Below are 24544 nucleotides of genomic sequence, written 5' to 3'. Positions count from 1 at the left end.
AATCATCACCACACATTTGCTTGAATGGAACACCATTTGCCAATTCTCCGCTCAACTCTTCTGTCTATCAATATTCCACTTCATTCTTTGACAGCCCCCTATGTTTTCTGGCTACTCCACCAATCTTTGTGTCATCTGCAAATGTAGTGGCGAGATACTGGGCTAGCAACCCTTGGAGATTGGAACATGGCAGTTGTTCATCCCATGCAGCAAGGAACCATGTTTGGATGCTTGTTCCCAGTGAAGTACCACTGTTTCCTGATGTAGATCAATAATTCAAACTTTTTTATTAGGAGTCATGATTTAGAAGTTTACTGACGATACATAGTCGTGTAGTTGACTATGATGAATAATGTCAGGGACTGCAGGGATGTATCCATCAGGTGGAAAGGAAAAATGGCGAATGGAATTGAACCCAGACTAATGAGCGGTAGTGAATTCGGGGAGTTGTAACAATAACAGTGAGGATTCTGAGTGGTGTACATGAACAAAGAGATCTTGGAGTGGACATTCACAGATCCCTGAAGATTGTTGGACAGGTAGATCAGTTGTTCGAGAGGTTTTTGGATATTTTCTATTGTTGACCACAGACTGTGGATGATATTCGTTCTTTAGTAACCGCCAGTTTAGGAAACAACTAAAGGAATGAGCACAAGTCTGGTCCATGCAATAATCTACATTTTTAAAAATTGAAAGTTGAAAGATAGAGGGCTGAAGTTTAAATCTTTGCCCATCAAACTACTTCACCACTCAATGAATTTACCACTGATTCCTCTCCAGGTAATGCTGGTATGTGCCTCAAAGGGTAATTTGCAAATGGTGGAGGTTCAGTGCATCTTCAAACTTGTCCTTATAGTCAGTACAATTTTTGAGCTTTGAAGGTTCTGTCAACAAAGCCTGGATGACTTACTCCAGTGAATCTTCTATGTGGAGCACTCTGCTGCAATTGTGCCTTAGCAGTTAAGGGAATAAATATTCAGGTGTTGAACAATATACAGTTAAGTGACTGCATTGTCGTGGAGGATGCCCAGTTCCCTCAGTGGTATTGAAGCTGCACCCACCTCGGCAAATGGAGAGAGTTCTGTTAAACATCTAATTTGTGCGTTGCGGACGATGTAGGCTTCACGGAGACAGGAGTTGTGTTAATAATCAAACAATGTCGACCCACGGACAGTTTTTTTGTCGTCAACTTCTTTATCTGGGCGGTCAGGTTCCATTTCTCCTAAATACTAGCTCCCAGGACGATTACACGGAGGAATTCAGTTACATTGAAGCCATTGAATGTCAATCGAATATGATTAGATTCTTATTTGTCAGAGTTATCTTCGCTGTATTTGATCCTTCTGTGGGTCAATCCGATTCTAATCGCTTTCTGATTTCAAGTTCCAATTCCCGTCTGCGTCTGAAATTTCAACCCGTTTCCTCACCGAAATTTCTCCACCTGTCTTAATAATATATAAGGACGCTGTAAGGGACGGCGCAGACTTACTAACATGTTGCTAACTCTGTATACAGTAGAACTTCGTGGAATGATTGGTTAGGCTGGGATTATTCTCCTTGAAACAAAGGAGGAGGAGGGGAACTTTATAATCACATAAAAACATTTATAAACGTTCAATATTCGTGGGATCTATGGTAGATACGGCAGGTGGCTTGCCCTATGCTCTGAGGAGAGCACCAGAGGACATAATCTCAGAATTAGATATTGCCCATTTAATTCAGAATTGAGGAGTAATTTCTTTGCTCAGGGGTCAAAGAATCTGTGGCATTTTCCAGTACCCTCTGTTGAGACTGTGTGGTTGGGTATTTTCAAACTGTGCCAGATAGTTAATCAGAAAGATGATGAAACTTTGTCGAGCTAAGTGAGCTGAAAGGAATTCAAGATTATCAGATCGACTATGTTAAAAATCACACAATACCAGGTTATAGTCCAACAGGTTTAATTGGAAGCACACTAGCTTTCGGAGCATCACTCCTTCATCAGGTAATAGTCAGGTGACTATCAGGTGTTGTGTAATTTTTAACTTTGAACACCCCAGTCCAACACCGGCATCTCCAAAACAGATCAACCATGAGTTCGTTGAATAGTTGAGCAGACTCCTTGGGCTGAATAGCATACTTCCATTTGGTTTAACATTTCGTCTAACGCTTTATTTTATTCATGAGTTCAGAATTATGAGGGGATGTGATGAAGTGACAGAAAAGGTTTATTAAACAGATCAGACAGATCAGGAACAAGGCTCATAAACTCAGGAAGAAGAAATATGCTGTGACCTGGGGGCAACAACTGACACTGGGCACAGCACAGGTGGCTGTGTACAGAAGCTGCGATTGCTGAAGGAAGTTGCTAGATCTTATACAGTTGGAAAGTCAGTGATCACGCTGGATGATGGATTGTTGTATGATTCACACACAGCAGAAATTTGTGAAAGAAAGAATTTTTTTCCATTGGAGAAATTTTCTGCGGTTCCAATTCCGAGTGACTGTTGTTTGAAATAATGATAGATCTTTGTGAGAAGTGTTAGGTTAAAATACTCATGAACAACCCCAATGGATAAACTTGTGCTCCCAATCTCTTGTTTTTTTTTCTCTTTCTTTCGATGTAAATTCATAGAAAGACAAGATGGAATGTAGGGCGGAAAGAAAAATGTGTTCCTTCTCATTCCACCAATTTCATCTACAATTGAATAGAATGACTGCTCTCACTCTTCATTTCGACTTTAATGTGGTGTCGATTATTTGTGAGTCTCACGTGCAGTGAAGGGCAAGAACAAGATTCTCTATCCAGTGTATACCAGAGTGTGAGGTGCAAAGAAAAACTGCCAGAGCGGTGTGTAAAGTTAACAACCAGAGTGTGACTCGAACCAGTGAATGTGGAGCACAGCGATATAATAACTCACCACCATCATTTCTCGGTCTCCTCAGCACATTTTGGAGAGGGATGACATGTGACCTCATCAGGTTACATGTGGTGAACGTCATGGATGAGAAAGTTCCAGAGCGGAATCGAATCCACACCATTGTGTTTCTGCTTTCACTCGAATTAAATAAGAAGAAATTCCAATAAATAGCCATGCTGGTCAGAATGAATAGCTGTCAGTAATACATTCTGAGTCATAACTGAGTCAGAATGAAACAGGACAAAATTTACCGTCATATTTACACCTACATTTGACACATAATTTCTTCAGTCACTTTCTCTCTCACGTGAAGAAGCAGCCATGGTGAGGGAAATAAAGGCGACGTTGTCGCTCTATGGCCTTTCTCATATGGCTAAACCTGAATTGGATTAAATCGCAAGAAATGCTGATTTGTTCGTTTCATTTTAATTTTGCTGAAACCTCACAATGTTCATTGTAATAATCGGAAGTGAATTAGATATATCTCATTGGAACGATTAATGTTGTATTCAAATTTGCTCTGACTTTATTTCAGCTTAAGGAGAATACTGCTTAGAAAAACAGAGGGTTAAAGTGCAAAATAAAACCCACCAGTTTCGTTGCTCGTTGTTTTGGCAGATTTCACTGAGTATTAAATGGACCAAACATCATGGTGTTTATTTTCACATCTTTAACGCATGTGATGAAAGCAGGAAGTCGATCTCCAAGCAATTGGTAACTTCCCATTCATTATGTAATATATTCTTCTTCACAATAAATAAAAATCCACTCAGTTCCATTTACAATGCTTTAGGTGGAATATTATGCCAAATCTTTCAAAATGCAGAGTTTTGGACCCGAACCTTATTCAGCTGCACACCTTAAAGAAATGTCTTTACACTTAAAGTCAACCAACTGAGACATTGTTTCCCCGCAACTTCCGACCGACTACACGCCAGCCCTCCACCTTTACCTAGCCACACGCTGTCTCTCTCCTTGTGAAATTTATTCCTTGTATGTCACCAAATGTTCAAATATTTTGAAAAAACAGATTCTCGGAGTGACAGCGATTCTGTTCTCATCATTGCTTTGTCCTTCAAAGGGTTTATCAAAGGTATTGAATGCCTGACATCTAGATGTTTACTTACTTGAAAGAGGGAATTTTCCACCTATTTACTCTGTCCAAACATTTCATAACCTGAAAACCCCCATTAAGTCTTCCTTGGATCAGGGATAACTGTTCTCAATTTTCAAAGAAGACAAGTGAATAAAATCTCATCCTCAGTACACCCCCATCAGCATGTTATCTAATGGCTTTACACCTCAGTAAACACCGTCATTAACAATTCATAGATTCACTAAATTCTACAGTGCAGAAAGAGCATTTCAGTCAATTTAGCCGGTGTTGACTCTCTGAATAGCATCTCAACCAAACCTAGCTCCCCTCCCTATTTCCTTATATTTCACCTGAAGAAGGGGAATCCCTCCCTCTTATGATTTCAAATAAACCTGTTGGAGTATAACCTCACGTCCTGTGACTGCTGACCTTATCCCCGCGTTACCCATGGCTAATTCACCTAATTTACTTAATTCACTCCCTGGACACGAGAGGGCAATTTAACTTTGCCAATCAACCTAACCCTCCCTCTGAACAGCAGTGCGAATTAATGTGACAATGTTCCATCATACTGAGCAAATGCTGTATCATTTATTAATTACCCTGGTAATAGCCTCATCAAAACAAATGAACCCAAATTCACTGTATCGAAACGCCACTCTGTCCTTTACAATTTAATTCGTGCTGCGGGAAATGTTTCTGCACTCATACTTGAATGTGTTTATTTTGTTTCTTCCTCAGCTTCCTCCTTCTTGTAAACACTTCAATCCGGAACAAGCCTGTCAAATGCTTTTCATTCCAACACAGTCACAAGGTGAAGTTTGCAGAAGTCACGTGTTTGGCAATTCACTGACACTCTGCCTCCCTGAGAGTTGCAGTCCTTCCCCACCTTTATTCAGGCAGCACTGTCCTTCGTGTGATATGCCTCATCGAGAATGGAAGGACAGGTATCAATACCCGCACTTGGGAATGGAGCGACAGTTTTAAAACGTTTACATTGTCCCCAGCGGAGAATTGAGCCCTGTGACAGGCGGGGACACTAACCATTATACTACCGAGGGCAAAAGTGTCAAAGGAAGCCCTTCAACCAAATGTGGCCACACTTGTCAAAAACAACTGCCTAATGAACTGAATCCATTTCAGAATGCTTACCTCACAGCCTTATATGTCTTGGCATCAAAAGTTCACATCTGAATATTTATTCAGGTTATGAAGCTTTCTGCCGCTCTGAAAAATGTAGACAGTGTATTCCAAATTCCAACCACCCACTAGCTGATAAAACTTTTTCGCACATCTTCTCAAACGTTTCTGTCTTTCTCCTTAAGTCTCTGGCCCCTGCTGATCGATCCCTCCATCAATGGGAAACTCGTTTATTCAACCCTGTCCGTGCCCTAACTCAACCATGTCGTGTACACATCTCCTTTGCACTGCAACAAACACTCCACTCTGTCCTGTCTTTCTTCACAACTGAAACTCTTCAACCCAAACAGTATCCCGGTAAATATCTCCTGCAATTTTCTCAGTATGATCACATCCCTGCTATAATGTGACTTGCAAAACTGCACACAACACTCTTGCTTGAGCCTAATGAGCATTTGTTTTAAAATTTCTGGATTTGTATGAGGGCGATTCTAGCTAGGCAGCATTTATTACCCATTCCTAATTGCCCAGAGGGCAGTTGAGACTCAACTATATTGCTATGGGTCTGACGTCACATGCAGCCCAGGCCGTGTAAGGATAGCAAATTCCATCCCGCAATGATATCAGTGAAACAGATTTTTTTTTCAACAATTGTCAATGGATCTATAGTAGTCATTAGATTCTTCCTTGCAGATAATGTTTTAATCCAAATTTGACAATTATGGCATGATGGGATTCAAGCCCGAGTACCCAGACTATTACCTCGGTCTCTGGATTATCAGTCCTATGAAATTATCACAAGACCATGCAGAAAGCCATAAAAGCTGATCTTTAACAATAAAATGTATTTTCACCAAAACTGTCCTGGTATTTTCCATGAGCCTGACGCTACAATTGTCTCTGGTCAGTAAAAGCTGCTACATGGGGATTGATTTCACAACCCCGGTATCCAAATGGATCGATTTGTTTGAAGGTCCCGATGGTGGTATTGGGGCACGTTCACCCAACAACAGTGACCGCAGCAGCAGCACAGACAGAATAGTATGAATGTGAAAGAGAGTGATAGATTGTGCATTGCCACAGAGAAATGGGAGGAGGGACGGAAAGGAGGTTTAATGATCGTGGGAAGGAGAGAAATCTCCGACAACGGGTATGTTTGAATCCTGATATATGAAACGCAGAGATGTAAGAGAGCGGAATTTGAAGGTAAAACAATTCATTTCTTAGCATGTGTCACAAAAAGGACAACGGAGAGAACACTTAGTGCCGTGATTTGGTTTCAAATCGAGGTTGCTGTGGTCACAATGCAAAATACCGACAACCGCGATCACAGTCACCACAGAACTGGATGCTTGCAAGCAGCAGTAAGTATACTAGAAGAGGAAATGTTCGGAAGAACAGCAAATGTACAGTATCAGTACTCAGCGAACAGTGACAGACATGTGGGAACTGAGAATGAGCTGAATCTTTCAGTTCGATGTCCTCAGAGGCTGTGGAGATCCCTTGAATGAGAATGTTGAAAACTGAGATTGATCGATTTCGACAAAACATCAAAGACTCGGGAGACAGTACAGGATATTGTTGAAATGTTTGCTTCAATAACATTTTAGCTTAACATCGGCACAGCCGCCCAGATCCAACTGGAAATGGGGATGGGAATGAGTGCGCAGAGTGACTCTCTGGCTCCAGTGATGCAATAGGTGAGCGTCTTGTCCTTCTGTGATGGTATCGAGGCGCAAGAAATTCCTCAGTTGAGTGCTCCTGCTCAAGGGAATGGTTGTCCCCGTTTATACTACCATAGCGATTTCCGGTGCATCTTTCGAAGACAGCTGAGTGGCACAAGTGGAGCGTGATGAGCCCTTAACTTTGTAGTGGTGGGTATAAAAGATGATTTTGCTATTTGGATCTGTGTTTCCGACACTGGCGGTGGCAGTTACATTTGCTCGCATCTGCTCAGTATCAGTTTCTTCCACACAGTCAAGGCTTCAACCTGGAGAAGGTGGTGTTGGGGTGATATTTTAATCTAGTCATCCTTGGCGACTGGAACACGGAAAAGGTGATGTTTACGTTCGACGAATAAAACCTGAAATGCAAGCCTGACCTCAGGAACAGACGTCATGATTTAAATTTCCTGCAATCTCATTCATTCATGTCCCTTATGCAGGGGATTCAACCATCTTCACCCAGTCCGGCCTACGAGAGACTCCAGGACCAGAAAAAAAACATGAGCTGACCCTTAATTCAGGAATCCCCATCATGTGGGGAAGCAGGCTTGTCGGCCCTTCCAGTTCACAGGGTACATCGGAAGCGCATCCCACCAGACCCCAGGGTATTTCCTACCCCATAAGCCTGCATTTCCCATTGTTGATCCCTGTAACAGGCACATCTTTGGTCAGAGGGAGAAATAAAAACGCAAACACACAGAGAATGTGTAGACTGCCCACAGACAGACACCCGAGGCTGGGATCGCACCCAGGTCTGTGGTGTAGCCAGACAGCAACGAACGAGGGGCAAAAAATAAGTGTTGTCCTGACCAGTGATACTCACACCCTGTGGGTGAATAAGGAAGAATGAAAACACATTAACAGCATGGAAAACGGGATTTGTACCTGTGTGGACACAATGTGAAAGGATCGTTCACCCTGTGTAGAAAAAAGGACACTGATACCGCAGAGAAAGCGGGGCAATGTGGGAACTGCTGGAAGGGATTCAATTAACCACAGAAATGGAAACTCATTTAATCAGTAACACTGGGGAGAGGCCGTTCAGCAGTACCGTGTGTGGGAAGGGATGACTGATCAAAACAACCTCCGAGACTCCAGCAGGATTACATATCCCATCAGGTGTTCGATTATGCTGTCAGTGCTGCTGTTAATCCCAACCAGATATTTGCTCCATAGCGTCAATCATAGAGTCATACAGCATGAAGGCATACAGGCCCGTCAGTGCAACCAATCCATGCTGAACATACTGCCAAACTAATCTACTCCCAGCTGCCTCCTCCTGTACCCGTTGGGTGGTAATAATTCCCTTGTAGTTTTATTACTGTGTTGTTAATCCAAAAAACCAGGTAGTATTTTGAGGACAAAGAGTTATGGTCCTGGCATGACAGATGGTGGAGTTTGAATTCAATAAGCACCTGGAATTGAAGAATCTCGTGATGACCTAAATCAGTTGTATGGAAAATCCCATCTGATTCACTCATGCCAGTTCGGGAAGCAAATTGTCATATGCAGCTGCTCTTTCCCACAGGAGACTCCAGATGTATAATACCTCGGTTGACTCTTAAATGTCCTCTGGGAAATAACTGATGTACTAGGCATGAATAAATTTATTTTAAAAATCCCACTTTCCCATTCATATTTGGAATCAATTGTCCATTAAATGTTGCAACATACCCTCATCCATCACTTCCTCAGCAAGTTAATTGCACACGTAAAACACCTTCCTTAAAAAAAGCCTCACATGACTTTTTTTTTAAAAAAACTGTCTTTTCATCTTAAACATATGCCCTCTCACCTTGAAATCCCCATCCTGAGAAAAGGCAGCTATCGTTAACTCTAACTTGCCTCTCAATAATTCATAAACTTCCGTCAGGTTGTTGTGGTTCTGTTCGCCGAGCTGGAAATTTTTGTTGCAAACGTTTCGTCCCCTGTCTAGGTGACATCCTCAGTGCTTGGGAGCCTCCTGTGAAGCGCTTATGTGGTGTTTTCTCCGGCATTTATAGTGGCCTGTCCCTGCCGCTTCCAGTTGTCAGTTTCAGCTGTCCGCTGTCGTGGCCCGTATATTGGGTCCAGGTCGATGTGTTTGTTGTTGGAGTTTGTGGATGAGTGCCATGCTTCTAGGAATTCCCTGGCTGTTCTTTGTTTGGCTTGCCCTATAATGGTAGTGTTGTCCCAGTCGAATTCATGTTGCTTGTCGTCTGCGTGTGTGGCTGCGAAGGATAGCTGGTTGTGTCGTTTCGTGGCTCGTTGATGTTCATGGATGCGGATCGTTAGCTGTCTTCCTGTTTGTCCTATATAGTGTTTTGTGCAGTCCTTGCATGGTATTTTGTACACTACATTAGTTTTGCTCATGCTAGGTATCAGGTCCTTCGTTCTGGTGAGTTGTTGTCTGAGGGTGGTTGTTGGTTTGTGTGCTGTTATAAGTCCTAGTGGTCGCAGTAGTCTGGCTGTCAGTTCTGAAATGCTCCTGATGTATGGTAGTGTGGCTAGTCCTTTGGGTTGCGGCATGTCGTCGTTCCGTGGCCTTTCTCTTAGGCATCTGTTGATGAAATTGCGCGGGTATCCGTTTTTGGCGAATACCTTGTACATGTGTTCCTCTTCCGCTTTTTGCAGTTCTGGTGTGCTGCAGTGTGCCGGACTGACAACCGGAAGCGGCAGGGACAGGCCACTATAAATGCCGGAGGAAACACCACAGAAGCGCTTCACAGGGGGCTCCCAAGCACTGAGGATGTCACCTAGACAGGGGACGAAACGTCTGCAACAAAAATTTCCAGCTCGGCGAACAGAACCACAACAACGAGCATCCGAGCTACAAATCTTCTCCCAAATTCTGTCAGGTCGCCGTTCAAACCCCTAACCTAGAGTGAAAACAGTCTCAACTTCGGGACAGTGAGAACTGCAGATGAGAGATCAGAATCCAGAGTGTTGTGCTGGGATGCACAACAGGTCATGCAGCATTTGAGGAGCGGGAGAATCGACATTTCGGGGAAGAGCCTGATGAAGAACACTTGCGCAAAAAAATTATTCTCCTGCTCCTGGGATGTTGCTTTACCTGTTGTGGTTTTCCAGCACCCCGATCTCGAAGCTGAAAATAGTCTCAGCCTATCCAGCCTTTCATTATAACTCAAACCTTCCACACACAGCAACATGCGTGCATACTTTTTTGAACCTGCTCCAGCTGAATAATATCATTCCTACAACTGGGCGACCGGAACTGGACATAATACTGCAGAAGAGGCCTCATCAATGTCCTCCAAAGCTTCAACATAACGTCCCGACTCCTATACAGGAAGGACTGAACAATGAAGGGAAGTATGTTAAATGCCTTTGAAACACCTTGTCTGTAGGTGATGAAAACTACAAGGAATTATGCACCTGCACCCCGAGCTTCCGTGTTCTCCAACACTACGCAACTTGTTGTTGTACCAAAATGCAATACCTTCCATTTATCCAGATTGAACTCCAGGTTACATTTTTCAGTCCAACGACTCATTGGATGAAGATCCTTTTGATACTTCGATAATCTTCCTCACTGTCTACAATTCTGGCGTCGCCTGCAAACCGACAAAGTATGCCGGCAGTGAGTTCCACTGTTTTCTCATATAGATCAATGATTCATATTTAGTTGTAGTGGCCGTGATTTAGCAGTGTGCAGAACATACAACAGTTACTCATGCAATTAACAATGAGGAAGAAAGCTGCAGACTGCAGGGAGATATTAAACAATTGGAAATGAAAATGGTGAAAGCAATTCATTCCAGGCAAGTTGGTGATAGTGAAGCAAGTTCAAACTTCAAACCAGCCGCCCACGCTCCAATTGTGGCACTCAGCTGTCTCAGTAAGCTGCACTGAAGATTGCTATAAACGGGAAAATAATTTCCCTTCTGTCCCGCCTTTGGCCAGGGGAACTCCCAACCTCGGAATTACTTGCGCCTCTAAACCGTCATAGAAATACCGTGCATTCACCGGTTGTGTCACTGGAGTCCTCGAGTATCTCTGCAACCTCATTCCCATCCCGACTTCCAGTTGGATCTTCGCGACTGCGCCACTCAATTCCTCAGATTCTGGGGCTGGGAATTGGGACTATGTGGCAGCAGTGGTTACTGCCTTGTGTGTGAGTGTCTGGGGGAAACTGGTGAAGTAGCCGATGTTAAACTGCATTACTATTGAAGCATACATTTCAACAACACCGGCACTGTCCCCGGAGTTTTCGATGTTTTCGAAAAATCCATTTATCTCAGCCTACAGCATATAAATAATGGAATCACCACAGCCACTGGGGGAACCGATATTAAACTGTCAGCCCATTCTGAGTTCCCACATTTCTGCCACTGTTCGCTCATCACTGATATTGTGCATTTGGTGCGCTGCCTAACATTCCCTATAATACTGTACTTATTGCACACTGCTCGCGTGAGCGTCTGTGGGACGCCGTGATCGTATAGTGGTTAGTACTATGCGTTGTGGCTGCAACAACCTCGGTTCGAATCCGAGTCACGGCAGTAATCGCTCTAAGTGTCTCAGTTTTTGTGAAACACAAAGGAATCAGTTGCTTTAACATGGTAATTTCCTCCAAGGTGATGATCTTTACCCTTCAGATTCTGCTTGCTGTCATCTCTGTGTTTCATATGTCAGAATTCAAATCCACCCGTTCTCAGAGATTTCTCTCCCTCCTTCGATCACTAACTGAACGTTCCGTCCCACACCCCCATTTCATTAATTTAGCGATGCCGGTGTTGGACTATGGTGTACAAAGTTAAAAATCACACAACACTGCCTTGTATGTTAAGTATGTTAAGTATGGAAGTATGTTAAATGCCTTTGAACCATCTTGTCTGTAGGTGATGAAAACTTCAAGGAATTATGCACCTGCACCCCGAGCTTCCGTGTTCTCCAACACTACGCAAAGCCCTACTCTTGTTGTTGTACCAAAATGCAATACCTTCCATTTATCCAGATTGAACTCCATGTTACATTTTTCAGTCCAACGACTCATTGGATGAAGATCTTTTTGAAACTTAGATAATCTTCCTCACTGTCTACAATTCTGGCGTCGCCTGCAAACCGACAAAGCATGCCTGCAGTGAGTTCCACTGTTTTCTCATATTGATCAATGATTCATATTTAGTTGTAGTGGCCGTGATTCAGCAGTGTGCAGATCATACAACAGTTACTCATGCAATTAACAATGAGGAAGAAAGCCGCAGACTGCAGGGAGATATTAAACAATTGGAATTAAAAATGGTGAAAGCAATTCATTTCAGGCAAGTTGGTGATAGTGAAGCAAGTTCAAACTTCAAACCAGCCACCCACGCTCCAGTTGTGGCACTCAGCTCTCTCAGTAAGCTGCACTGTAGATTGCTATAAACGGGAAAATAATTTCCCTTCTGTCCCGCCTTTGGCCAGGAGCACTCCCAACCTCGGAATGACTTGCGCCTCTTAACCGTCATAGAAATACCGTGCATTCACCGGTTGTATCACCGGAGTCCTCGAGTATCTCTGCGACCTCATTCCCATCCCGACTTCCAGTTGGATCTTCGCGACTGCGCCACTCAATTCCTCAGATTCTGGGCCTGGGAATTGGGACTGTGTGGCAGCAATGGTTACTGCCTTGTGTGTGTGTGTCTGGGGGAAACTGGTAAAGTAGCCGATGTTAAACTGCATTACTATTGAAGCATACATTTCAACAACACCGGCACTGTCCCCGGAGGTTTTGATGTTTTCGAGAAATCTATTTATCTCAGCCTTCCCCATATTAATGATGGAATCACCACAGCCACTGGGGGAACCGATATTAAACGGTCAGCCCATTCTGAGTTCCCACGTATCTGCCACTGTTCGCTCATCACTGATATTGTTCATTTGTTGCGCTGCCAAACATTTCCTATGATACAGTACTTATTGCACCCTGTCCGAGTGCGCGTCTGTGGAGTGCCATGATCGTATAGTGGTTAGTACTCTGCGTTGTGGCCGCAGTAATCTCGGTTCGAATCCGAGTCGTGGCACTAATTGCTCTATCTGCCCCCGTTTTTGTGAAACGCAAGTTGTTTTTGCATGGTAATTTTCTCCAAAGGTGATTATCTTTTCCCTTCAAATTCTGCTCGCTCACATCTCTGTGTTTCATATGTCCGAATTCAAATCCACCCGTTCTCAGAGATTTCTCTCCCTCCTTCGATCACTAACCGAACTTTCCGTCCCACACCCCCATTTCATTAATTTAGAGATGCCAGTGTTCGACTATGGTGTACAAAGTTAAAAATCACACAACATCAGGTTAGAATCTAACAGGTTTAACTGGGCACTAGTTTTGGGAGCGCTGCTCTTTCATCATGTGGTTGTGGAGTCATTTCCTATTTCATTAAGGCACTGCAGAATCTTACACTGACTCTCACACTGATACTCTTCACTCTGTGCTGCTGCGGTCACTGTTGCTGGGTGAACTTGCCCTAACCCCACCATAGGGACCTGCAGACCAGTTGCTTCATTTGCTTACCGCTGTTGTGAGGCCAATCCTCAGGTAGCAGCTTTTACTGATATGGACTTGCGATTATTGGGAGTCAAGCTCAGGAAAATGACACAGGACAATATCGAGGAAAAGTGACTTCATTGAGAAAGATTAGTGTCACGGGTTTTCTGCAATGGCTGAGCACTATTACCACTGGACTGTTAATTCAGAAAATAAGCAAACGAACCAGGGACCCGGGTTTGAGTCCAACCATGCCAGGTGTTAGAAGTGAGATTCAATAAATATCTGGAATTACGAATCTAATAACACCTATACATCCATGGTCAACTGTTGAAAAAAACAAAACCATCGGGTTCACTGACGTCCTTTGAGGAAGGAACCTGCCATTCTTACCTGGTCGGGCCTCAATGTGACTCCAGACTCACTGCAATACGGTTGAGTGTCAACTGCCCGCTGTGCAATTAGGGGTCACAATCAATACTGCCGAGCCAGCGACGCCCTCATACTGTAACAGAATAGAAAAAAAAGTTAATTCGGCTCTAGCTAGATTACTGAGTGCAGTTCTGCAATTCACAGTATAGCAATGATGTGATCGCACTGGGAACGTTACAGGAGAGATTCAATGGGATATTGTCTGGGCTGAAGAGTTTCAGTTATGAGGAGAGATTGGACAGACTGGGGTTGTTTGTCGCTGAGCAGAGGAGATTGGAGAAGATATGACTGAGATGTACAAAATAATGAGGGATATGGATAGGATAGACTGAAAAAAGCGTTTGTTATTGATGGAGGGATCGAACACTGGGGCCAAGAGATTTCGGGAAATGGCAGAAAGTTTTGAGTAGATGTGCGGAAAGGGTCAGAGAGGTGGAAACCCTTCCAACCTGAAAAAAATTGAGATGTTAATTTGTGATGCCAAAACGTATAAGACTATAAGCTAAACAATGAAAAACTTGATTCAGGTCGTTAAGCAGTTGTGTTGGACAAGTGCAACCACAACAGGCTGAGGGCTTCCTTCGATGTTTTTGTCCTCCACAGTATCGTGGTTAGTGTCCCCTCCTGTCACAGGGGTCAATTCTCCGCTGGGGGCATCGTGAAAGTTTTAAACCTGTAGCTCTGTTCCCCAGTGAAGGTAATTAATGCCTGGCCTTCCATTCTCGATTGGATATGTCACAGGAAGGACAGTGCTGTCTGAGTCAGCTGGGGAAGGACTGCAGCTCCTGGGGCAGAGAGCGTCAGTGAAAGTGCAAGCACGTAATTTCTGTAAACTGCACATTGTGTTTGTGTTGCAATGAAAACCATTATATAGAGTTGATCCTGACTGATATGTTTACTTAAAGCAGGAATCTGAGTAAGAAAAAAGAGTAAACTCACTCAGATCCGAGTGCAGAAACATTTCTGGCAGCACTAATGAGGATGTACAGCGTAGAACCGCGTTTGAATGCATTGAATTCGGGTTGACGGGGGCAGCTTGCTTTCACTAGGCGGAATTACCAGTGTGTAAAGCCATTACACATGATACAGATAGTGTTCAATGTGATGGTATATTTGCTCAGTGGGTCGCACTGCTGTTAAGTCTATAGGTTAGGTGGATTGGCAATGCTAAAATGCGCTGATGTGTCCAGGGAGTGAATTCAGTAAGTTAAGTGAATTAGCCATGGGTAACGCAGTGATAAGGTCAGCAGTCACACGATGCCAGGTTTTATTGCAGCAGGTTTATTTAAAATCACAAGCCAGAGGCCTGCAGTGATAGAGAGGGGAGTTAGGTCTGGTTGAGATGCTGTTCAGAGTGTCCCTGCAGACTCGATTGGCTGAATTGCACTTTCTGCCTTGTAGAGAATCTGTGATTCTATCAGAGAGGACACTGCCAGCTTTTACTGGGGAGCTAAGGCATTAGAGATAATGCTGACGGCGTTTAGTGGGGATGGCATTTTAGTTATGTGTGTTTTGGAAAACTTGAAATTGAACCAAGGAAAACCGAATGCAAGTTTTCCAGGGTATGTGAGGTTTGGAGAGAGTAAATAGGTGGTAAATTCACTATTACAAGTTCGTATATTTCTGAACGTCGGGCTTTCAAAACCATCGATATGGGACAAAGAAATGATGGGAGCAGAATTTCTGTCACTCAGAGAATCCGTTTCCAAAATATTTGGAAAGGCACATTTAGAGACACACAAGCAGTGAGTTTTTCCAGGAGAGAGACAACCTGTGGCTGGGTAAAAAGTGTAAAAGTGGGATGTGGGAGTGGAAGGTGCGAGGAAACAATGTCTAATTTGGACGACTTCAGATATAAAGAAATATCGCAAACCTATGCAGCTGAGTAAGATTCAGCAAAAAAAAACCTCAGACTTTTGAAAGATTTCTATTAATATTTCACATGAAGCATTACAAATGGAACTGAGCAGATTTTGTATATTGTCAAGGAAAGAAATTCCATAATGAATAGGAAGTGACCCGTCTCTTAGAGATCGATTTCGTGCTTTAATCCCATGGTTTAAAGGTGGGACGACAATCGCCATGATGTTGGGTTCATTCGATACCCACTGAAATCTGCCAACGTAATTGAGCATCAAAACTGGCATCTTGTTTTGAAATTTAATCTTTTGTTTTCTCATCAGTATTTTCTTTAAGTTGGAATGAATTCGGAGCAAAATTCAATACAACATTAAACATTTCAATCATGTAAATGCAATTCACTTCCGATCATTGCAATGAACAAAGTGAAGTTGCAGCAAAATTAATAATATAAAACGAACAACACCGCATTTCCGGGAATTTTACCCACTTGAGGTTCATCCATTTGAGAAAGTCCATCGATCTAAAACATCACCTTCACTTCTCTCTCCGTATATACTTCTTCACGTGAGAGAGAAATTATCTGAAGAAATTATGCGTCAAGACTAAGTGTATGAATGTGACGGGAATTACATGTTTGCTGGTTCATCCTGAGACAGTACCGACTCGGAATAAATCAAGGACAGGGTATTCCTTCCAAGGACGAGGTCAATTCCTTGGATTTTGCTGATATTATTATTCCGATGAAAGAAGAAACATAATGGTGTGAATTCGATTCTGCTCAGGGAATTTCTTCTCCCCGAGGTGCACCATATGTAATCTTGATGTGGTTATATGTGAGCCCCTTTTCCATGGACTTAAGTGACCCAAAGTTTAACGCGTCAGGTTGCTCTTTCATTGTGCATGTGTGGATTTGAATCCTACTCTGGCTGTTACTTTTATCAAACGCAGCTGTGGATTCCCTTTGTACCTCGCATCTTTAGGATACACTGGATGGAGAATCTTGCTCTTGTCCTTCATTGCATTGGAGATTTGTGATAAATTGATACCTCATCAAAGTCGAAATAAAGCAATTTGATTCTGTTGTAAGTTAAATTGGGATAATGAAAAGGAGTGCAAACGTTTCTTTCCTCCTTTCATTCCATCTTGACTTTCTATGAATTTACTTCGAATGAAAGTGAAACAAATAAGGAGAGATTGGATGCAATAGTTTATCCAGTGGGATTGTGAATTTTAATGCAACATTCCACACAACTTTCTGATCAGTATTTCAAACAGTCAATTGGAATTGGAACCACAGAAAACTTTTCCAATGAAACGAAACTTTCATTCTTTCACAACCTTTTGCTGTGTGAATCATACCGCGATCCACCATCCAGCATGATCACCAAGTTGGCAACAATATTTGATCCACCAATTTTCTTTAGCAAACACAACTTCTGCACATACCCATCTACGGTGTGCCCAGTGCCATTTGTTGTCTCTAGGCCACAGCACATTTCTTGTTCATGAGCTTATGAGCCTAGTTCCTGATCTGTCTGATCAGTTTGGAAACATTTTCTATCACTTCATCCCATCCCCTTAGAATTCTAAATTTATCAATAAAGTAAGGAGTAGGACCACATGATGAAGATTGGAAGTAGGCCATTCAGCCCATCGAGTCAACTCCACCATTCAATGAACTCATGGCTGATCTGATAATCCTCAACTCCATTCTCCTGCATTACCTCGACAAAGCTTCATCGTCTTTCTCGTTAAATATCTGTCTGGCACAGTTTGAAAATACACAGCAACTCAGCCTCAACAACAGTTTTGGTAAGGAGTTCCACGGATTCACTGGCCCCTGAGCAAAGAAATTACTCCCCATTTCTGAATTAAATTGGCAATACCTAATTCTGAGTTTATGTCCTCTGGTGCTCCCCTCATACCAGAGTAAACCACCTGCCAGTAACTACCCTGTCAAGTTCCCATGAATATTGAACGTGTATAAATGTTATTAGGTGATTATAGAGCTGCACTCAGCGTCCTTTGTTTCAAGGAGAATAATCCCAGCCTAACCAATCATCCCACGAAGCTCCATTTTCTCCTCTGTTGACAACATGTTCATTAATCTCTGCTGTCCCCTGCAGCGTCCTTACATATTATTACGGCACGTGGAGACATTTATGCAAAGAAACCATTGAAATTTCAAGCACAGACGGGAATTGAAACTTGAAATCAGACAGCGACTGGAATCAGATTGGTCCACACAAGGACGAAATAGAATAATGATAACTCTGACAAATGAGGATCTAATCATATCCCACTGACATTCAGTGGCTTTACTGTAACGAAATTATCCAGTGTAATAGTCCACAGAGCTAGTATTTAGAAAAATAAACAGATAGAAACTGGCTATATAAACAATTGGACAACAAAAACATGTCCTTTGGTAGACATTTTTTTGATTATAAACTCAGCTTGTGTCTCCGTGAATCTGAAATCGTTTGCAAGGCACAAATGAGACGTGGAACATAACTGTCTCCATTTGCCTCGATAGGTGTAACTTCAGGAACACTTAAGGAACTGGACACGGTCCACGACAATGCAGTCACTTGATTGTACCCTCGTCAATATCTGCAATATTCATTCTCTTCAACGCTTAGGCACAATTGCAACAGAGTGCACCAACTACAGGATGCACTGGGGTAAGTCATATGGGCATATTTGACAGAACCTTCAAAGCTCAATAGCTGTACTGACCAAAAGGACAAGATTGGAGGTTGCAACGAAACACCACCATTTTCAAGTTCCCCTCCAAGGCCCATAGCACTCTGATCTGGAAAGGAATCAGTGATAAACTCATTGGTGAAACAGTATTGATGGGCAAAGTTGCATACTTCAGCCTTCCGTGTTTTATCTTACAATTAAAAAAAAATTGTTTATGTGGTGACTTGACTTGTGCTCAGTCCTTTAGCTGTTCCCTAAACTGGTAGTTGCTAAAGTGGTCAACAATAGAAAATATCCGAAAACGCTCCCAATCAACTGATTCCCCTCAAGATTAGAGTGGTGTTGGAGAAGCACAGCAGGTCCGGCAGCATCTGATGAGCACGAATAATGAACATTTCAGGCAAAAACCCTTCATCAGGAATGGGACTGGGAGCATATTGGTTGGAGAGATAAATGGGAGTGGGGCGGGGCTGGGGAGAAGGTAGTTGCGAGTGCAGTAAATGGATAGAGGTGGAGGGTGAACATGATATTTCAGGGAAGAAGGTGTAGTGAAAAAGTGGGAATGAAGATGCACAGGTGTGACAGGTCAGGAGGACGGTGATGAGCTGGAGGTTGGGAATTGGGGTAAGTTCGGGGGAGGGGAAATGAGGAAACTGGTGAAGTCCCAATTGATGCCCTGGGTTTGAAGGGTCCCAAGGCGGAAGATGAGGAGGCCCAATCGAGGAGGCCCAAGATCTGCATGTGCTCGGGAGAGTGGGAGGGGGAGTTGAAATGTTTGGCCATGAGGGCACTGGGATTGATTCTTGTGGGTGTCCTGGCGATATTCTCTGAAGTGCTCTATGAGAAGACATCCGGTCTCCCCAATTTAGAATAGACCGCATCGGGAGCAACGGACACAAGAAATGACATGTGTGGAAGTGCAGGTGAAACTTTGATGGATTTGTAAACCTCCATTGGAGCCTTGGACAGAGATGAAAGGGTAGATGTGGGCGCAGGTTTTGCAATTCCTGCGGTGGCAGAGGAAGGTGCTGGGTGGGAAGGGTTGGACATTGGAGGGCGTGGACTTGAGTAGGTAGTCACAGAGCGAATGGTCTTGGTGGAAAGTGGATAGGGCTGGGGAGGAGAACCTATCCCTGGTGATGGGATCCGTTTTGAGTTGGCGAAACTGTCAGCGGATGATGTGATTTATGCAGAGGTTGGTGGGATAGAATATGAGGACCTGGTGGTTCTGGGGTTTGGGGTTCATGGGTGGAGTACGGAACATGGATGAGGTGCATTGGAGGGCATCTTCAACCACATAGATTGGGAAGTTTCGGTCTTTAAAGAAGGAGGCCATCTGGTATTTTCTGTGGTGGAACTTGTCCTTTGGGAGCAGAGGGTAAAAACAATGATTGCAGATGCTGGAAAGCAGAGTTTAGATTAGAGCGGTGCTGGAAAAGCACAACAGTTCAAGCAGAATCCGAGGAGCAGAAAAATCGAAGTTTCGGGCAAACGCCCTTCATCAGGAATACAGGCAGAGAACCTGAAGGGTGGAGAGATAAATGAGAGTAGGGTGGGGGTGGAGAGAAAGTAGCATAGAGTACAGAACACACCAGATGGTCTCCTTCTTTAGAGACCGCAATTTCCCTTCGCATGTGGTTAAAGATGCCCTCCAATGCATCTTGTCCACATCCTGAACCTCCGCCCTCAGACCCAACCCCTCCAACAATAACAAGGACAGAACCACCATGGTGCTCACCTTCCACCCTACCAACCTTCGCAGAAACAAAATCATCCGCCGACATTTCCACCACCTCCAAACGGACCCCACCACCAGGGATATATTTCCCTCCCTATCCCATTTCACCTTCCACAAAGACCGTTCCCTCCGTGACTATCTGGTCAGGTCCACGCCCCCCAACAACCCATCCTCCCGTCCTGGCACCTTCCCCTGCCACCGCAATAATTGCAAAATCTGCGTCCATACCTTGTCCCTCGCCTCCATCCATGGCCCCAAAGGAGCCATCCACAGGCATCAAAGTTTTACCTGCACATCCACCAATATAATTTATTGCATCCGTTGCTCCTGATGCGGTCTACTCTACATTAGGGAGACAGGACGCCTCCTAGCAGAGCGCTTTATGGAACATCTCTGGGCCAGACGCACCAAGCAACCACACTGCCCAGTGGCCCAACAGTTCAACTCACCTTCTAACTGAGCTGAGGGCATGGAGCTCCTCGGCTTCCTACACCGCCACTCCCTCACAACCGACGCCTGGAGGAAGAACACCTCATCTTCTGCCTCAGAACACTGCAACCCCAGGGCATCAATGTAGACTTGACCAGTTTACTAATTTACCGTTCCCCCACCTCACCCCAGCTCCAAACTTCCAGCTCAGCAATGTCCCCATGACTTGTCTTACCTGCCTATCTTCCTTTCCACCGATCCACTCCACCTTCCTCCCTGACCCATCACCTTCATCACCTCTCCCACTCACCTATTGTACTCTATGCTACTTTCTCCCCACCCCAAACCTCCTCTCATTTATCTCTCCAGCCTTCAGGCGTTCTGACTGTATTCCTGACGTAGGGCTTTAGCCCAAAACGTCGATTTTACTGCTCCTCGGATGCTGCCTGAAACGCTGTGCTTCTCCTTTGGGAGCAGATGCGATGGAGGTGGAAGAATTGGGAATATCGGATCACATTTGCGCAAGAGACGGGGTGGGAGGAGGTATAATCCAGACAGCTGTGGGAGTCAGTGAGTTTGTAAAAAGTGTCAGTAACACTGAACTTGAGGGATCTATTTCCGTCGCCACCCCTACCCACTTTTCACTAAGACTGTTTCCTGCACGACTACCTAGTCAAGTCCACGCCCTCCAATGACCCACCCTCCCCTCCCGGCACCTTCCCTTGCCACCACAGGAATTGCAAAACCTGCACCCACATCTTCCCCATCACATCCTTCCAAGTCTCCAATAGATCCTTCCACATCCATCAAATGTGAATCTGCACTGCTACACATGTCATTTATTGCATCGGTTGGTCTCCTCTACATTGGGGCCAACAGACACCTTCTCGCAGAGCACTTCAGCGAACATTTCCAGTACACCTGCAACATTCAACCTCAACTCCCCATGACCAAACGCATCAACTCCCTCCCTCCCCCCCCCCCCCCCCCCCCCCCCACTCTCCCATGGACATGCAGTTCCTGCGCCTCCTCCACCGCCATTCCGTCAACACCTGACGCCTCATCTTCCACCTTGGGATGTTCAACCCCAGGGCATCAATGTGGTCTTCACCAGCTTCCTTATCTCTCCACGCCCACCTTATCCGAGTTCCAACCTTCTAGATTGGCACCATCCTATTGACCTGTCCCATCTGTCTATCTTACTTCCCACCTATCCGCTCCACCCTCTCCTCCGACCTATCACCTTTAACCCCATCTCTATCCACCTATTGCACTCTCAGCTAAATTCTTCCCAGACCCAGTCCTCCCGTTTATCTCTGCACCCTCGAGGCTCGCAGCTTTATTCCTGATGAAGGGCTTTTGACCGAAACGTCATTTTTTTCTGCAACCCGGATGCTGCCTGACCTGCTGTGCTTCTTCAGCACCACTCTAATATTGATTCTGATTCCCAAAATCTGCAGAACGTACTTCCTTCCAAATGATTCCCCTGTCCATTGAACTTTAGCGATCGTGAATTCCCACTCCATGATCTCTTTGTCCGTCTACACCACACAGAATACTCACTGTTATTGCTTCTTCTCCCAAAATTCATTAACTTTCATTGATCTGTATTCAAATCTATGCAGCATTTTACCTTTCTACCTGATAGATACATCCCTGCAGTCCCTGGCATTCTTCACCATAATCAATTATTGCATCATCAGCAAAGTTCGAAACCATGGCTCCTACAACAAAGTCTAAATCACTGATCTACATCAGAAAACAGTGGAACTCCACTGGAAACACGCATGCGAACAGGTTTCATTGCTGGTTGGGATTAACGGCTGCAATAACAGCAGAATGGAACTTCTGCTGTCATTTGTAAACTTGCTGGTGACTCTGCCAGTTGATCTTCTGAGGGATCACTTCTCACATATGGGAGTGGTGAATGACTTATGCGCACTGTGACTAAGTAAGTGAGTTTACACCTCAGCGCGTAATTGAATCCTTTCCTGCCGTCACCCTATGGCCCTGACTTCTTGGCGCTGTGGGTGTCCTTGTGTCTATTTAGTTTGATAATCAGTTGAATTCGAGTCCACTCAAACACGATTCCCCCTTCGCCTGTTGTCCATGCATTTTTATTCTTCCTTAATCTCCCACGGAATGTGGCTATCATTGGTCTGAAGAGCATTTATTATTCATTCTAATTCACCTCGAACTGAGTCAGAGGGCATTCATGGCTGAACCACATTGTTGTGGATCTGGAGTCACATGTTGACAGGACTGTTGACAGTCGGCAGATTTCCCTTTCGAAGGGACATGAATGAATGAGTTTTCAGCAATATAAAGTTGTTGTCTCTGTTCCTGAGATTGGGTTTATTTTCCAGATTTTATTCATCGAATTTAACGAACAGCAGCAGCCACGTGCCAGTCTCCAAAGATTACTAGCCCAATAGATCACCGCTGCACTAACAACTCCCTGCTGCATTTCTCCATTCAAAGAATGACATTGTCAATTCAGATTATCCTAGATGGAGCGAGAATAGGAAGCGTTTCTGTGTTGGAATGGAAGCAATATACGCTGGATTGGAGTGTTTACTGGAGCAAGAGACTGATGTGGGGACGATGTGAGCAAAAGCAGTTCTTACTGTCAAAGTAACAAAATACTACTTTGTTAAGGAAAATCTCTTAGAACGCTTTTAACACATCGACCTCTCTCTTGAAGCTCCAGCACGCTTCCTCTGAGCCAATTGACCAGAAGCACTCCCAGCCTCAGCATTTCACGCTCTTGGATAAGTCGGCAAAGTCTTTTCCTTGGGCTCGCGAGTCCAGATGCGAGGGCATAGATTTAGATTGAGAAGGAAAAGATATAAAAGAGACCTCACGGGTAACTTTTTCATACACAGGGTGGTGCATGTATGGAATAAGCTGCCATAGGAAGTGGTGGAGGCTGGCACAATTGCAAAATTTCAATGGCATTTGGATGGGTATATGAATAGGAAGGGTTTGAAGGGATATGGGCCGGGTGACAGGTGGGACTAGATTGGGTTGGGATATCTGGTCGGCATGGACCAAATAGTCTGCTTCCATACTGTATATCTCTATGACTCTATGAATCAATGAAGGCGCCTTTACCAATCCTATCACTGGTGCCACAGAATAGCTTCACATGCTCATTTCTACCCCGACTTCCAGTTTGGTATTCGTGGCTGTGCCACGAAGTTTGTCTGATTCCGGGTCTAGGGACTAGGGTTATGTGACTGACTGCAGCAATGGGTGCTTCCTTGTGTGGGGAAGTTGGTGAAGAAACTGTTATTAACACAATGTTAATAACACATTGTTATTGAAACATAAATTACACCAATATCCTGCCATATCCCCTGAACCTTTTGTTTTCTAGAAATCTATCAAACTCAGTCTTCAACACGCTGTCCTCGATGGAACCACCACAGCGTCTGGGAATAACAAATTTAAAGATTCAGCTAATTCTGAATTCCCACATATCTGCTATTGCGCACCTAATATTCCTGTTGTGCATCTGCTACTCTTCCTAACATCTCCTCTGTCACTGTAGTTATTGCTGTTTTTAAACGCGTGTCTCTGCATGACTCAGTGATGGTTTGAATGTTAAAATATTCTGCATTGTGGCCGCAGTCAGCTCGTTCGAATCAGAGCCACTGCATTTTACTCCTTTTGACTCATGCTGAATAAACACAGAAAGGAATTAGTTGATTTTACATGAAAGCATTCTCAGGGATTATGATTTTTCCCATCAAACCCCTCTCTCTCTCACATCTCTGCGAGTCATATATCAGGATTGAGACTCACCCATTCTCGGAGAATTCCCTCCCTCCCGCAATCACTTAACTCCTTTAAGTTCCCCCTCCCATTTCCCTTACAATCACTTTCACATTCACCTCCTTCAGTCTGTGCAGCTGCGCTCACTGTTGCTGTGTGACCATGCCCAAGTTTCAGCATCGGGACCTTCAAACCAATTGATCCATTTTGATACCGCGGTTGTGAGATCAATCCTCATGTCGCAGCTTTTACTGACATGGATCAGCGATTATT

General features: G+C 44.1%; 1 long non-coding RNA gene and 1 other non-coding gene across 2 annotated transcripts in view; both read left to right on the top strand.

Moving 5' to 3' along the window:
• The window catches only part of LOC148135220 (uncharacterized), a 580459-nt gene that overhangs the window by 29723 nt on the left and 526192 nt on the right, over positions 1–24544 (top strand). The window lies entirely within an intron of this gene.
• On the top strand, positions 12794–12865 carry trnah-gug (transfer RNA histidin (anticodon GUG)). The gene has a single exon. It is a non-coding gene; the product is annotated as a tRNA-His (tRNA).

The sequence above is a fragment of the Chiloscyllium plagiosum genome, unplaced genomic scaffold (genome assembly GCF_037043375.1).
Source record: "Chiloscyllium plagiosum isolate Xiang-an unplaced genomic scaffold, Cpla_swu_hap1 HiC_scaffold_51, whole genome shotgun sequence".
In the NCBI taxonomy this organism is placed as follows: Eukaryota; Metazoa; Chordata; class Chondrichthyes; order Orectolobiformes; family Hemiscylliidae; genus Chiloscyllium; species Chiloscyllium plagiosum.
The sequence above is the reverse complement of the archived record's forward strand: the minus strand, read 5'-3'. Positions and strand labels throughout refer to the sequence as shown.